This window comes from Cricetulus griseus, chromosome 2, assembly GCF_003668045.3.
Source record: "Cricetulus griseus strain 17A/GY chromosome 2, alternate assembly CriGri-PICRH-1.0, whole genome shotgun sequence".
NCBI classification, from domain to species: domain Eukaryota; kingdom Metazoa; phylum Chordata; class Mammalia; order Rodentia; family Cricetidae; genus Cricetulus; species Cricetulus griseus.
Genome location: NC_048595.1, coordinates 297,632,924 through 297,649,447, shown reverse-complemented (window position 1 = coordinate 297,649,447; position 16,524 = coordinate 297,632,924). Strand labels below are relative to the sequence as shown.

The following is a 16,524-nucleotide window of genomic DNA, read 5'->3' as shown; positions in this document are numbered from 1 at the left end:
CAGATGGGATCCCAGCACTGAGAGGGGAAATGGTCACAATCTCCCATCCCAAACCAAGATGCCATCTCCAATTGACAACTGCTTACAAAAGAAAACTCAGTTTTCTCCAATGGAGTCTAACTGGTTATACAAACCACATATAAGGGCAAGCCCCATGCCCAACAGTACATGTCAATACAAAACAAAGTCAATGGAATTTTTGGAGACTTTTTTGTGTTGTATCACTTTGTTTGGACATTTTTTTTTACCTTACTAGTCTTTTGCTTGCATATTATAGCTTTGGTTTTGTATTTTCAAGGGTTTTGTATATATGTGTGTGTGTGTGCCTGTATATGTAAGTTGCTCTTGTGCTTCTTATTTGTTCCTTTTGTTTTATTCTGGTTTGTTTGCCTTTTGATTTGCCTATTTGTTTCTAAAGAGAAAGAGAGCTGGAAAGATTGGGAGGAGACAGGAAAGGGAAACCATGATCAGAATCTATGTTTAAAATTATTTTCTATTAAAAAAGGTTCAGTTGAGAGTATAACACAAATACTCTGCAAAATAATCAAGAGATATTGAATCCAACAGTAATTTTCAAATATCTTCTGTGTCTTGACATAAACTTAGAGTCTTTGATATACAAATAAAATATTTTCTTTGCATTTTTTTAAAGTTTGATATAGGGTCACCTTAAACTCAAGGTGTATCTGGGGATGATCTTGAACTTCTGCTCCTTCTCTGTTGTTTCAAGTCATGAGATTGAAAGCACTGTCTACCTCATCCACTTTATGCAGTGCTGAGGACCAAGCCCCAGAGCTTTCTCTTCACAAGGCAACATCTGACCAATATCCCCAGCCCCAGACTTGTTCTTAAACAGGACATCTGCCTTAAGCTTCCAAACCACAGCTTAGAACTGCTTTGTTTATCCTCTGGATTGTAAAACATTATAAAGAAAATCGAGTAAGAGGCTTCCAGTCCAGCTCAATGGAGTCCTGGGCTGGTGGCCAGTTTACTTTGTGTTTCAGTTAACTGTCTCATTTTTCAATAAGCCCCTTCAACAGGCACACACTTTTTTAAAAGTAATTGAAAGAAAACTGCTATTGAAAAGTGAGAGAAATAACCCACTGTGGACAAGGGTTCTCCAAAAGTCTAACCCAGCAGCATCTTTAGAGCTGTGTGCCCTAAACCCATCCAGCCAATGACTCCACATTCAACACCCAAATTTAGGCCATTACAGACTCAGAATAAAATTTTAATGTCAAGAGTTCCTTGACATTGACAAACATTGCCTATGTAGACTTTCCATACCTAAAGAACTGAAGTAGAAGCTGGGGTGACAACTCAGTGGGTTAAGCACTTGCCAGGCAAGTGTGAGGCCTAGAGGTAAAATCCCTGGAACACACAAAAGTCAGGCATACATAGCAGTACATGTTTTAAAGCAGTGCTCCCAGGGGAAAGCCATGAGGCAGAGCCAGATGAATCCCTAGAAGCTCACAAGCCAGCTAAGCTGGGTACATTCTGCAAACTGGGGTGCACAGTGCAAAAACAAAACAACAAAAACAAAAAGGAGTCCATGTCTCGAACAAGGTAGAAGAGGACCAACCCCCAAAGCTGTTCTCTGACCCTTACACCTGGAATGCTTATATTCCCCTAACAACTCCAAAACATACAGAGAGATAGAGATAGAGAGAGATGGAGAGAAAGCTAAAGCATAAACAAATACACATGAATAAATAAAAAAATACATATACTACCTGAAAGGAAAAAATTCCAAACAATTCGATATTTGCTTAATGTCTATGAAACCTAGTTAGCACATTTTTGGCTTGTTTAAACCAAAAGTCACTTTTAGTGGCTGAAATGAAGCATATCACAGATCACTCTTTAGTCTTGTGGCATTTGTCATAAACACTTTGTCATGGTATCCTAACAGAGCCTATGATAAGTGTCCTTTTCCAGTAAAGCAAACATATACCAAGCACCATGTAAAAGTTGGTTAAGACTGTAAATGCCCTTGTGGCAATGCCCTTCCTATTCACAGAAGACTCTGTGAGTGTGCTGGTGCAACTGGGAACCCACTAATGTTGCCAGGAATTCCTGCTATGATACAGCCATGGAAACCTGGGCTTTGCTCCAAGAAACTGGTGTTAGAAATGTCTCCATCTGCCTTTCTAGAGGATTATTAAGGAATTCTTCCATCCCATAGCCACAAGAATATACAACTGAAACTATTCTTGAATTACATATGCTATTGGTCATTTGCCAGCCCAGAAAGCAGCAAGTCTCCCAAACAGTACAGGTGACTGCATATACATGAGTTCCTTCTAAGGCTTTAAGGGGGAGTTCATGAAATATTAAAGGTATCTGATACCACAACACTCTCAGAAGCAGCCATGTATAGAGACAAGAGGTTACATGGTGAATGGGTAGAATTTTAAATGCTTATTATGAACATGTTGTCATATCAAGTTGAATACTTAGAGGTTCATTAAGCTGGTGGGTCTTCTGGCAGCAAACAAACATATACTTATTGTGTTTTCAGTCTAAACTGTGAAACTGCCCTCTCCTGACTTGCATGCCAATTTCCTCAAAGACGTCATCTAGAAATTACTATCATTAGCAATGTAAAAGAGTACAGCCAGTGTCATCTCGCCTAAGGCTGCCTTGAGAAAAGAAAGATGAAATGAAAAGGAGATTTGGACTCTTTTCAGCTGTCAGTTTTATTGACTACATGACTGCAGCAGATGTTGAATGTCATGTGGTATCCCACTGGAATCCACAGTGGAAGACATGGGCAGGAAAGGAGGAAGAGGCACTAGGGCAGATTCACTGAGTGAGGCATCTGATGCACCATCACAAATGCTATGTGCAAATGTTAAAAATACTTACTAATCATATACTCTAGCACATTCATATTTCCTGGTATTGTTTCCAAATATTCACAGCCTATGCTACAAATAGCACTTCTTTCTTGGAATTTACCCTGGACATTATTTTAAATTTGTTCATGGCTTTGCTTTCATCAATTCAACATTTCTAAGATGTTTCATCCCTGGAGAGAATGACAAAGCTTATCATTTCTAAATTTAGGATGGGTAACAGAAGAGGTGACATCCACATTAGAGATCTTGATATAATTTAACTAAAGTTCAATCAGAATCACAGACATAACCTCTGTCCCAGCTAAAATAATCCCTTACTTTTGCTATACAAAGAGGTACAGAAGAAAGCAATGGGTCCTGACTGGCTGTAGGACTTGAGGTCATAATTTGTCATTCAATCCTCATATCTTCAGACTGTCTATGTTGTAATTAATCTACTGTGATTAAACTGGGGTGTCACAAGGATTAGCCACAAAGAAATTGTGAGGTTTGGTAAAAATATCACACACTAATTTACAAGGAAGCCTTAAAAAGTGGCTTTTTTATCACCACCAGAAAGTGGTGATAGAAATGAATGCCTTATGTATTAACCACTTTCAGTGAAGTAGTTCTAGTAGGCAATGGTTAGATGGCTGAGGTCCCACAGCACATTCTAGAATCCCAATCAAGCCCACCACTAAGCCATAGCACAATGAACAAAATGATCAGGATTTAGGACTGCCTGACCTTTGATAGGACCTTGACTCTCCAGGTTCAGACAGTGTGTAAACCCCAGTGACCTGGAGAATGGAGGCACAAGAAGACCCTTTAGCACAAGTGAGCAGAAGGCAAGAGAAATAGATTGACCCCAGAGAGAGTAACCCCAAGAGCTTCTTGTCCCAACAATAGGTTATCCTGGCTGGGATAGAAATGGAAGAAGAGTGAGGATGGAAAGATCAGGAGAAAGCAAAAGTGAACTGTCAGGACAAGGTCCAAGAATGGAGCTGTGTGCTTGCAAGAAAACAAGAGTCTTGTGATCTCAGTTTCTTCAAAAACACAGAATTGTTCTGAATGTTGGTTTTTTTTTTTTTCTTTATCCAGGTATAGCAGATGGAGTGAGTTCATTGAAGATCATTCATTACAACTGGCTATTGCTATTTGTTTATATGCCTCTACTGAAAAGCATGTTTTTGCAACATGCAGCTTGTAATTGTATACAGTTTGAACTCGTGAAAATTTTATTCAGGTGCCCTTTCTTAAATCTCAGAGTATATATTGTCTGATGCTTTGAATAAAGTTTGCTATTGCAGGAGACATTAGTCTGCTTCATTTATCAGCTCCATTTTCCCAGGTCCCAGCACCTCCAGAGTGATGACAGTAGATGTGTAATCTAACAGGTTGAAAGGAGAAAGCTATGATCAACATCAAAGTTGATTAGGAGCAGGATCCATGTTATATTCCATAGAAACACATATTTCAGGCACATGGTAAGATAGGAAGAGAGGAGAGGAACAGAGGAAAAAATGAAGGGAAGACGGAAAATAGGTTTCTGGAATCTTTTACTTCATTTGTTTTGTGATATTTTTCAAAGTGTGAGATGCTTCAGTGGGGTGGTGATATTTCTCTGATTTCTTTCTCACAGTGCTTATCATCTGATTTTTTTCAGTTAATTTTGTATCCTGCTACTTTGCTGAAGGTGTTTATCACTATAGGAGTTCCCTGATCATTTATGTAAACTATCATATCATCTACAAATAGTGAAAGTCTGACTTCTTCCTTTCCAATTTGTAGCCCCTTTTGTTGTCTTATTGCTCTAGCTAGAACTAACTTCACATACAATATTGAAGAGGAATCACCTTGAGTTTCTGTCCATTTAGTTTGATGTTGGCTGTTGGTTTACTGTATATTGCTTTTATTATGTTTAGGTATGTTTCTGTTTTTCCTGATCTCTTCAAGACTTTTATCATGTAGGGGTGTTGGATTTTGTCAAAGGCTTTTCGGCATCTAGGAGATGATCATGTGATTTTTCTTTCTCGGTTTGTTTATATGGTGGATTACATTAATGGATTTTCCTATGTTGAACCATCCCTGCATCCCTGGGATGAAGCTTACTTGATCATGGTGGATGATTTTTCTGATGTGTTCATAGATTTGACTTGCCAGTATTTTATTTAGTATTTTTGCATCAATGTTCATGATGGATATTGGTCTGTAGTTCTCTTTCTTAGTTGTGTCTTTGTGTGGCTTGGGTACCAAGGTTATTGAAGCCTCGTAAAAAGAGTTTGGCAATGACACTTCTGCTTCTATTGTGTGGAATATTTTGACTTTTTGAAGTTCTAATAACAAAGAGAAGAATCCCAGTTTGATATGATTAAGTTAGTAAGCTCTCTCCATTCATGTTTAAAGGGAAGTGAAAGGTTCAGGCATTATGCTGGCCTGCCCCTGTTACCTGGTGGAATCCACTCAGGCAATACCCTGGTCAGCCCAAGGTTCCATGGGAAAGAAGTCTGCACGCAGGTGCAGAGGACCCCTTTAAAAGATAGGCCCCTGCACCTTTACGCTCTCTCTCTGCCCCTTTACTCTCTCTGTCTGTCTGTCTCTCTCTCTCCCCCTGTTTCTCTGTTTCCTGCTCTCTCTCTCTATGGCGACCGGCCATGGCGGTCAGCCATTACCCTGTTCCTCTTCTTAGTCTCCCCATTCTACCGGTCCTTATAATAAACTTATAGTCAATATGTCTGTCTCAATATTTCTCTTATCTTCTTTTTAAACAAAAGAATAACAGGAAGGAAGATACCTTAGGTACCAGTCCTTTAGGTAACAGCAGAATCTGAAGCTAAGTATCATTTGTCTTTCATCCTGTTGATTGTTATAGCTTCTATTTTAAGAAAGGTTATTGAGTTCACACTGACGTTCAGCAAGTCTGTCAGACCACAATGGTGCCTTCCAGGAAGTTCTTCGTTGGGGGCAACTGGAAGATGACCGGGAAGAAGAAGTGCCTGGGAGAGCTCATTTGCACCCTGAACGCGGCCAAGGTGCAGGCAGACACCGAGGTGGTTTGTGCGCCCCCTACCGCCTACATCGATTTTGCCAGGCAGAAGCTAGATCCCAAGATTGCTGTGGCTGCACAGAACTGCTACAAAGTGAACAATGGGGTCTTCACTGGGGAGATCAGCCCTGGCATGATCAAAGACTTAGGAGCCGAATGGGTAGTACTAGGGCACTCGGAGAGAAGGCACATCTTTGGGGAGTCCGATGAGTTGATTGGACAGAAAGTGGTCCATGCCCTAGCCGAGGGCCTTGGAGTGATCGCCTGCATTGGGGAGAAGCTAGATGATAGGCACCACCGAGAAGGTTGTTTTCGAGCAAACCAAGGCCATTGCAGATAATGTGAAGGACTGGAACAAAGTTGTCCTGGCCTATGAACCTGTATGGGCCATTGGTACTGGCAAGACTGCAACACCTCAATAGGCCCAGTAAGTACACGAGAAGCTTCTGGGATGGCTGCAATCCAATGTCTCTGATGCAGTGGCTCAAAGCACCCAAATCATTTATGGAGGTTCTGTGACTGAAGCAACCTGCAAAGAGCTGGCAAGCCAGCCTGATGTGGACGGCTTCCTTGTGGGTGGTGCTTCCCTTAAGCCTGAATTTGTGGACGTCATCAATGCCAAACATTAAACACCAGCATCTTCCCTACCTTCTGCTAGGCCAGGATTAGGTTACCCAGGAGCTTAGGAACTGCTCCTACCAGTCACATGCTTCTGATGTCATCTGCCCCATCTTGTTTGCTAATCCACATTGTACCCTCCTACACCTTTTACACCTCCCTATAAAGGTTGGGACCAGGCCAATCCTTTTACCACTTACAATGAATGAAATAATGTCACCTATTTCACCAAAGTGGCTTCCTGGCTGGGGGAGAGGAAGAAGCGGAACTGACTCTGTCCCTTCAGGCCCTCACAAGGTCAGGAGAGTAAAATCACCTTCCTTTTCCTTCTCAGTGTACACTTAGGCCAACGTCCTCTTGCTCTGAGAGGCCAGGGGTGTTCCCATCTCCCACAGTGCTGAAGCCCTAGTACTGTGTTTGTGAACAATCTTACATGTAAAGGAAATAAACACCTGCCCCCCCCCAAAAAAAAAGAAAAAAGAAAGGTTATTGATTTCCTAATCTCCTTTTAAAATTGTTTAAATTACAAAGTTGAGTTGACCTAAAAGAAAATCACTTGGTAAAATAATAAAGACTCATGTGTATGTGACAAAATATTAATATTTCAAATTAGGGAGATGGTTCATTGGATAAAGTACTACTGCATATGCATGAGATCTGAGTTCAGTTCCCAAGCACCCATAAAAATGCTAGGCATGGTGGCTTTTGTGTAAGTCACAGTGTGGGTAAGCAAAAACAGGGTGATCTTGAGGACTCACTGGCCAGCTTATCTAATTGAAATGGCAAGTTGCAAGTTCAGTGGGAGACACAGGCTCAGAAGAAATAACATGAAGGTGATAATAGAAGAGACTCAATTTTGGCCTCTGGCCTATACACATGCCTACATGGGTGAGCATGCACATACACTCATGCTTGTAGTAATAAAAGACACACACACACACACACACACACACACACACATGCATGCACGAACACATAGGCATGCATGAACACACATGCATGCATGTGCACATGCACACACACACACACACACACACACACACACACCTAGAAATAATTTCTTAACTTGATAAATCTTCTTCGATGGCTGTTACTTAAATTCTACAACTTACAGCTGATCTCATACTAAAGTCAACAACAGCCTGCAGCACATTAACTACAAGCCCAAAGTTCTAGAACTAACTTGCAAAAATGTGTGAGCATCTCACAGGTAACATTCAACTTGACAATTTCAAACCAGAAATAAAAAGGGGGCTTAGGAAAAGCTAAGGTCCCTTAATCAACTACCAATTACAAATGCCACTGAGTAGACATAAAACTGATTATAGAAGAGATTTTTGTGCTGTTTGACAAAGCACAACCTAATTTGCCACAGTACAAAACTATTATATTTACGTATTTATGCATGTGTATGCCTGAATGCATGTGTGAAGGAGCCTTCAAAAGTCAGAAGAGATCTTTGGAACTGTTGGAACTTATGTTACAGGCAGCTGTGAGAGCTGGGAACAGAAAGAACGCCGGTCCTTTTTAAGAGCAGAAAGGGCTCTTAGCCATTGAGTTTTCTCTCCAGCCCCCAGAATAACACTATTTCAAAATAAAAGTAAAAATTTCAAAATCAGTAATACAAATGGATCCATTCTTCCCTACTTAGTCTGCAGGCCTCTGGAAGCATGCCGACATTGGGAAAAGCATAACTTTCCTGTCTTTGTGGGAGACAGTGGTGAAATTTTTCATTATTTTAAATCATATTCACTTTACCTGATTCTCTTCTTTCTCCTTCACCTAGTGTTTTTAACCATTGAGAAATGGCTGAAAGCCAATACATATTAGCATTAATTACTGTGAAATGGCTAGAAACCAGGAAAGTCAGAGGAAGCCTTGAGGCTGAAACAAAAAAAGGTGAAACGCATTTATGAGTGCCATGCAATCACTCACCCTCTACCCTCTTACAGTCTCCAGAATCCACAATGACTCAGACCAAGGATATCTAGTATCAGTCACAAGGCTGATCTCCAGGACTGTGGAATCCTTCTTCCTCTCTAACAGATGCCATACTAATGTTGAAATGCTCTCTAACTATACAGTTGTTTGCTTCATATGGATGCCACTATTCAACCCAGTAGCCCCTACAACTACACTCTCAGCATGTAAATAAAGCATTATTGCCATAACATCTCCCATAATGATCCAGGCAGGCAGTAAATAGTGAGCTGATGAATTCACAGATGGCATGGAATTGAGAAGTGTTGAAATCACTTCACCTAAGGCAAGAAGAATTATGCAGAAAAAAGTAGTGTGGGCAAAATAAGAGCAAAACATTTTGAACTTTGTGGTAGAAAGAAAAGACCTGTGTGTGTGTGTGTGTGTGTGTGTGTGTGTGTGTATGAACATGTGTGCACACATGCATATACACATGCACAGAACAGAAAGTCATGAGTGTGTATATGGAAGCCAGAGGGCAATTTTCTGGAGACAGTTTTCATCATATGGGTACCAGTGATCAAATGTGCCAGGCTTGGTGACAGGCATCTCTACTTACTGAGCCATCTTGCTGAACCCAAAATGACACTTTCCAAGTGCCAAAACATGCTGTCTAACAATAGAAGCTACAAAGCAGAATAATCTGTAATGCCTTAAAAAAAACTAACATACCAACAATATTTGAAGAGAGACTGTCATTCCCCTAAACATGGTGCATGTCATAAATGGGGGAGGGCTACCATGGGTCATCTGAGAGTGTCAACAAGAAGTTCAGGTTTGTATGCTTGTAATGTTGGAATGATACAAAGTTCCATGTGCGCTTATTGCAAGTGAACTGGCCCTTCATAGGCAGACAGTGAGAGATACCTATGGTGTATGTGTGCACACAGGAGAATTTGTGAAAGTTGAGCAGGAAAAAAGAAATTTCATGGGCTATCAAATTCAAAGAAACTGTTGAATAGACAATTGAAAATCAGCACTCAGTTTTCTAAACAAGGTGGTGCTAAAGTAACTTTTCCCCCAAAGACAATCAGTATTTTCATTCCTGGATTTAGGAGGGTGAGAAAGGAGGGTTGGTGTGAATTGCAGGCCAGCCTGGCCTATGGAGTGAGGCTTTGTTTCAAAACAAAGCAAAACAAAAAGACTGGAAGCTAAGGAAATCTATTTGACCCTTGCAAAGTCTCCAGTAGGCTTTGTGGGGTGGGGCACACCCACAGGTGTCCTGTCTGATCCCTCCAGCAGAGGCCAGTGGAGCTGCCCCTCTCCCACTGGCCAGTGCTTATTGGTCTAGTAACTAGACAGTTCCTTTCTTTCAGGATTTATTTTAGAATCAACTCCTCCATACTAATAAAAGCAGGAAACTCACTCATTACAAATACAGTAACCTAAAGTCATACAATAACTTGAATAACTCAGGAATAAGTTCTTCCGGCTTAGTCCCTACAGCAGAAATAAAAGTGGCTGGGCATCCCGCCCCCCAGGACAACCTTACACAGCACCCAAGAGAAAAACTTTGGAAGGACTGATGGTGTAAACTACCCTGGCCACCTAAGGGATGTGACATAATGTCTCTTCTTCTCTTTGGAAGACTGAGACAGCTATTCCCCCGAAGACTTTCCTGAATATTATGGTAGTCTTAACAAGCATGGTCCCTGTAGACACATATATTTGCGTGCTTAGTCCTCAGTTGGTGAACTGTTTAGGAAGGACTAGGAGCTGTGGCCTCAGAGAAGGTGTGTCATTGGAGAAAAGCCCATGCTAAGGAAGCCCAGTCTCCCACTCCCACCTCCGAAATTCTGATTCTCTCTCTCTCAGAATGTAAAAGTCTCAGCTACCGCCCCAGAATCTTTCCTACCTGTTTCCCTGCCATGATGATCATAGACTGGTCCTCCAAAACTGCAAACAAGCTCCCAGTTAAATGCTTTCTTTTATGAGCTGCCTTGGTTATGATGTCGCTTCACAGCGATAGAACAGTGACAAGTGGTGATGGCATTCTTTTGGGTCATACCTTCAGTCTGGCACCAGTTTTTCTGAGCAAACTTCCCACAGATCACACCTAAAGGGACAAATCCTCCTCTGAAAGTGAGATTTGAGGGAATCTAGTCTAAACTGTGAGTTCATGCTTGCATGTATCTGTTCCCTTCCATTCAAAGGTGAGATGAGAATTGTATGAACAACCTCTGTAAGGAAAGTTGTAGCCACCCCTGCTTAGGGGTGTGCCTGACCACGACTGCCAGGGCATGGTCAGTGTGATGTAGAGTGAGAAGCATTCTGGTGGTGTTGCAGTTTCACTTTCGGTTTGACTTTTGGCTTGCTGTACAGACTGCTGCCACACCGGCTGGCTAGGTCACTCTGTAAGTAAGGCTATTCCCTATTAAAATCCTTGTATTTCTACCTGACTCCGTATTGGTAATTTTCCACTTTATCTGGTTGTCAGGAGTGGGATATTGGAAACCTAGGCTCCATTTGGGACAGTCTTCGAGCTCCACCGGGCTGGCGGCCTAGGCCGGGAAAGCACCCTCTCTCCACAGGTGCTCCAGGTCGCAGCTGACCCACAGCTGCTTGGAGACTCACACAGACCTCCTACGGTTTTACCACCATGCGCTCGGGACCAGATTCGACTGTGGCCTACCCATGCCCAGAGGCCTCCAGCCCTTGAACCAAGTAGGCCTCTGGAGTAGGTCTCAGCTTTCAGCAGGGTCTGTACAGCGGCCTTAAAGACTTGCCTCATTCAGTGGTTAGGGCCGCAAGGCTGTATACTCTCTAAGATTAGCACAGCTGCTTTTGTGACCTCTCTCCACCGATGACCCACCACTGCCAAATGCTGCACTGAGTAGCTGAATGCCTCCGCCACCTTCTGGTCAAAGATAGTTACTGCATCTGGAGTAGAAATCAGGTAAAATGGCAGAATATTTATCATTTGCTAAAATTGGTAATATTTTTGCTTACTACCTGAATTCAATGTTTGAGGAGGATGCTAATTTGCCAATTACTGGCCTATAGGCCATAATGGCAGTTAGCTTGCTGGTACAAATAATATGACTAGCCAGAGGACTCAGGAATAGGGACAAGGATAACCTCACCACCTACTTACAGGAAATAACAGCTTTATGCAATGAGGTTTTGGAGAACAGATTAGATTAGACCACAATTGTACAGCAAGTGGAACAGAAATTGGATGATAAGCTTGGCTCTGTGTCCAATACGCTAAAGACAGAGCTGTCTGTTACTCAAGATGAGATGCAGTGTATTTATGATAAGATAAACACAGAGAGATCCTCCATGTCTGAGGCCTTAGAGGCTAGGCTGTCAGAAGACTGTGATGAGCTAAAGAATATCTGCAGCCAGCTAGAAACTCAGATAGGCACTGTTACCCAGAAACTAGATGCAAAGGTGCAAAATAGCGAGGATAGGGTTGAAGATTTGGACAATACCATTCAATTAATTATTGAAGCATCTAAGGTAGCAAATCATAAATTTGAGTATAGATTTGAATGTTTGGAAGATAATTTACAGTACAGAGCTGACAGATTACATAGGTCCATACGGTCAATTGTTGAGGACTCAAAATCAGCAAATCATGACCTCGAATCTAGACTCCAATACCTAGAAGGCAGTTTCCATACCATCCAGATGCTGCCTAAGGATGTTCGTATTAAAGACCTAGGAAAACGTGTAGAGGAGCAGTTAGAGCAATTTACAGATTCACTAACATGCTTGGAATCTTTTATGATTAAGGAGATTGAAATTTTTCATAAGGATATCATTACTAGGCTTAAAGATCATTGGGCTGCCTCAAAGGCAGAATCACTTCAATCCAAGGCACCTACTCCACCCAGGTATCATGACTATTCTTCTTGTATACCATTAGTGGACCCAGCTACCATGGTAGAAAAGCCAGCTTCTAAAAAACACCCTCATGGACAGATAGCTTATGAATGGCAACCTATACAGCTGAAGGATCTTAAGAATATTAAAGAATCAGTTGTCTCATATGGTCTCCATAGCCCATATGTAAAACAGCTATTACATTCATGGGCAACCTTTAACAGGGTGACACCCACAGATAGGGAACAATTGGTAGCAGCTGTACTTGAGAATTCATGCCAAATCCAGTAGAGGGCATTGTTCAGGGAAAAAGAGAAGCTCCTTGAGCATTAAGGCATAAAGAAAGATTTTTAAGGCCCCCTAGATAAGATTCTTGGTGAGGGTATTTATGCTAACCCACAGGTTCAGGCTGAGTATGACAACCATATACTGTCCCTATGCAGGAAAGCAGCATTAAATGCCTGGGATAAGGTTTGTGAGCCAGGAGAACACCTAGAAGCTTATACCAGAATAGAACAGGGACCTACAGAACAGTTCCAGGACGTTTTACAAAAGTTAACTAGGGCAGGAGAATTACAGGTAACAGACCTGGAAACAAGACAATCAATTATATATGCAATAGCTTATGAAAATGCAAATCTAATATGCAAAAGAATACTTTTGCCTTTAAAGATCAGATCAGCTCTGCTAGAAGAATGGGTTTTGCATGCAGCCAACATTGACTATAACATGCAAGATACTGGAGCTTGGGTAGGAGAAGCCATCTCAAGAGGTTTATAAAGGCAACAGGAAATTAAAAGTTCTAGAGGTGAGGACGCAAGGGCTTGGGAAGGAGAAGCACCTTACAGAGGTCAACATAGGTACCAAGAGGCTAGAGGTTACTACTACTATGAACCAGAACCTTGGGTAGGAAGAACCTTCCCCAGGAGACCATGAAGGCGCCAGGAACCTAGATGTTTTCAGCTTTGGTAGAATGGGACATATCAAGAGAAATTGTAGACAAACGAATTCCAACAATGCCTCATACAGAAGGCCATTGCCTTCTGGATTGTGTAGAAGATGTGGCAAGGGCAGGCACAGGACCAATGAATGTAGATTGACCAGGGACATGCAAGGAAACCTGTTAAGGTCAGGAAACCCCAAGGGGGAGCCTCAAGAAGGCCCCCACATCGAGAAAGGTCCAGTCATTCCCAGTAGCAGTGGGAGACAATATCTCACACAACGAATAGATATTTCTTTGCCTATTGTGAAAAATGATACTGCTCTAGATGGTAGTTTGAATAGTGACGAAGAATCAAATGTGACTGACATAATGAGAAACGCATATTTTGGCAATCTTCTATTAATGATAAAATGGCCTCAGTTGAAAGTGAAAATTAATAATAAAGTTATTAGTGACTGAGTAGACACTGGGGTGGATGTAACTATTATTACTCAAAAGTCTTGGCCTCAGAAATGGCCTCTTAGAGAGGCAAATATACAATTTTTAAGAATTGAAACTCTATCTAGAGTTCAACAGAGTGTTAACTTGGTGGTCCACATTGAACCAGAAGGACAGAAAGGGATACTGGAACCATACGTGGCAGATATAGTTATAAATCTCTGGGGTCGTGATCTCTTACTGCAATGGAATACTCAGATTAATATTCCTCCAATGTTGGATACAAATTATGTACAATCTTTAGATAGTAGAAAAGATCTGGTAAGATGCTATGGAAAACGGTTACCAACCATCCATGCTGTACAGAAACTAGGTACAAATGATGGACCTTCAGAGGAGCCAAAGCCCTGCCATTGAAGTGGCTTACAGATGAACCAGTTAGGGTAGGACAATGGCCTATGACCTCTGAGAAGCTAGAGGCTTTAGAACAGCTGGATGCTGGACATATACAGGAATCTACCAGTCCTTGGAATTCTCCTGTATTTGTTATCAAAAAGAAGTGAGGAAAGTGGAGAATGCTGACAGACCTGAGAGCCATAAATAAGGTAATTCAACCAATGGGCTCTCTGCAACCTGGAATGCCATTGCCTTCCTTAATACCTAAAGGATGGCCTATAATAATCATTGATCTAAAAGACTGTTTTTTTCACAATACCATTACAGGAAAACAATAGAGAAAAATTGCATTTACTGTACCAATTCTTAATAATTCACAACCAGTTAGGAGATACCAGCCACAGGAATGCTAAATAGTCCTAATTTGTATCAGCACTTTGTACAGCAACCGTTGGAAATAATTTGTAAGAAATTTTCACAATCACTTGTTACTATTACATGGATGACATTCTTTTATCAGATTCTAATAAGGAAACTTTTGAATGTATGTTTGAAATGGTGAAGGAAGTTCTGCCTCGTTGGGGGTTACTGATTGCCCCAGAAAAGATACAAAGAGGAGATTCTATTAACTATTTAGGTTACAAAATAGACTTACAAAGAATCAGACTTCAAATGGTACAAATTAGAAGGGATCATTATCAAATTCTTAATTCTCTTCAGAAGTTATTAGGGGAAATTTCTCAATTACAGATGATTATTGGTGTAGAAGGACATGACTTAAAGCATTTAAAAATGGCTCTTAAAGGTAATAAGGACTTAAACAGTCCTAGAATATTATCTGCTGAGGCAGAAAAAGAGTTACAATGGGTAGAAAACAGAATATTGAATGCACATGTAGATCGGATAAACCTTAATTTAAACTGTATTCTGGTTATCTTGCCATCCAGAGAATATCCTTCTGGAATTCTGATGCAGAGGGAAGATACCATATTGGAGTGGATATTTCTGCCACATAAACAGAATAAAAAGTTAAAGACATATATAGAAAAGATTTCTGATTTGATTTTAAAGGGAAAATTAAGACTTCATCAACTGACTGGAAAAGATCCAGCAAAAATTATAGTACCTTTAACTAATAAAGAAATTTCCTCCTTGTGGAAGGATAATGTATACTGGCAAATAGCTCTTACTGACGTTTTGGGAACAATTAGCAACAACTATCCCCAAACTGACAGAATTAAATTCATAAAAAATACAGTCTGGATTCTTCCATTGTAAGGCAAACTCCCATTTTTGGAGTTCTTACCTTCTATACTTATGCCAACAAATCAGGTAAGGCAGGTTATAAAGCAGGTGAGGTAAATAAAGTAGTTCAAAGTCCGTATACATCTGTACAGAAGGCAGAATTATATGCAATTCTCATGGTGCTTATGGATTTTACAGAACCTCTTAATATAGTCACTGATTCTCAATATGCAGAGAGAGTCGTATTACGCATTGAGACTGCAGAATTTGTTTCTGATAATACAGAATTAACTTCTCTGTTTTTACAATTACAGGAAATAATCAGAAACAGAAGTAATCTGATACATTACACATATCAGATCCCATACGGGTCTGCCAGGCTCACACAAGGCAATGATGAGATTGATCATTTATTAATTGGAAGTGTGCTAGAAGCCTCAGAATTTCATAAGAAACATCATGTAGCAAAGGTTTGAAAAAGGCCTTCTCCATCACTTGGCAACAAGCCAAGGAGATAGTGAGAAACTGTCCTACTTGCTCCTTTTATAATCAAACTCCATTACCAGCAGGTTGTAATCTTAAGGGCATTCAGAGAAATGAGGTTTGGCAGATGATGTCTTTCACTTTGCAGAATTTGGAAATTTGAAATATGCGCATCATACTATAGACACATTCTCAGGTTTCCAATGGGCTACTGCTCTTAACTCTGAAAAAGCTGATTCTGTTATTACATACCTGCTAGAGGTGATGGCAGTTATAGGTATACCTGCACAAATAAAACTGACAATGCTCCAGCATATGTCTCCACAAAATTGGAACAGTTTTTCAAATATTATAACATAAAGCATGTCACCAGTGTACCACACAATCCTACGGGACAAGCAGTGGTTGGGAGATCTAATAGAACACTAAAGGAGATGCTCAACAAATAAACTTGGAAGTCTAAACCCCCCAAACATAGGTTGCATAATGCTTTATTAACACTAAACTTTCTTAATGCCAATGAGAAAGGACAAACAGCTGCAGAAAGACAATGGACTACAGAAAAAACTGCTGAATTCAATCAGCCAGTATACTTCAAAGATGTACTAACCTCTGTATGGAAACCAGGACATGTGTTATGATGGAGTAGGGGTTTTGCATTGGTTTCCACAGGAGAAGAAAAACTTTGGATACCATCAAAGTTGATC

General features: G+C 40.8%; 1 protein-coding gene and 1 pseudogene across 1 annotated transcript in view; one reads left to right on the top strand and one right to left on the bottom strand.

The window, feature by feature from the left end:
• The window catches only part of Mctp1 (multiple C2 and transmembrane domain containing 1), a 551,176-nt gene that overhangs the window by 445,219 nt on the left and 89,433 nt on the right, over window positions 1-16,524 (bottom strand). The gene's annotated exons all lie outside the window — the stretch shown is intronic.
• LOC100755101 lies at window positions 5,750-6,515 on the top strand (annotated as a pseudogene).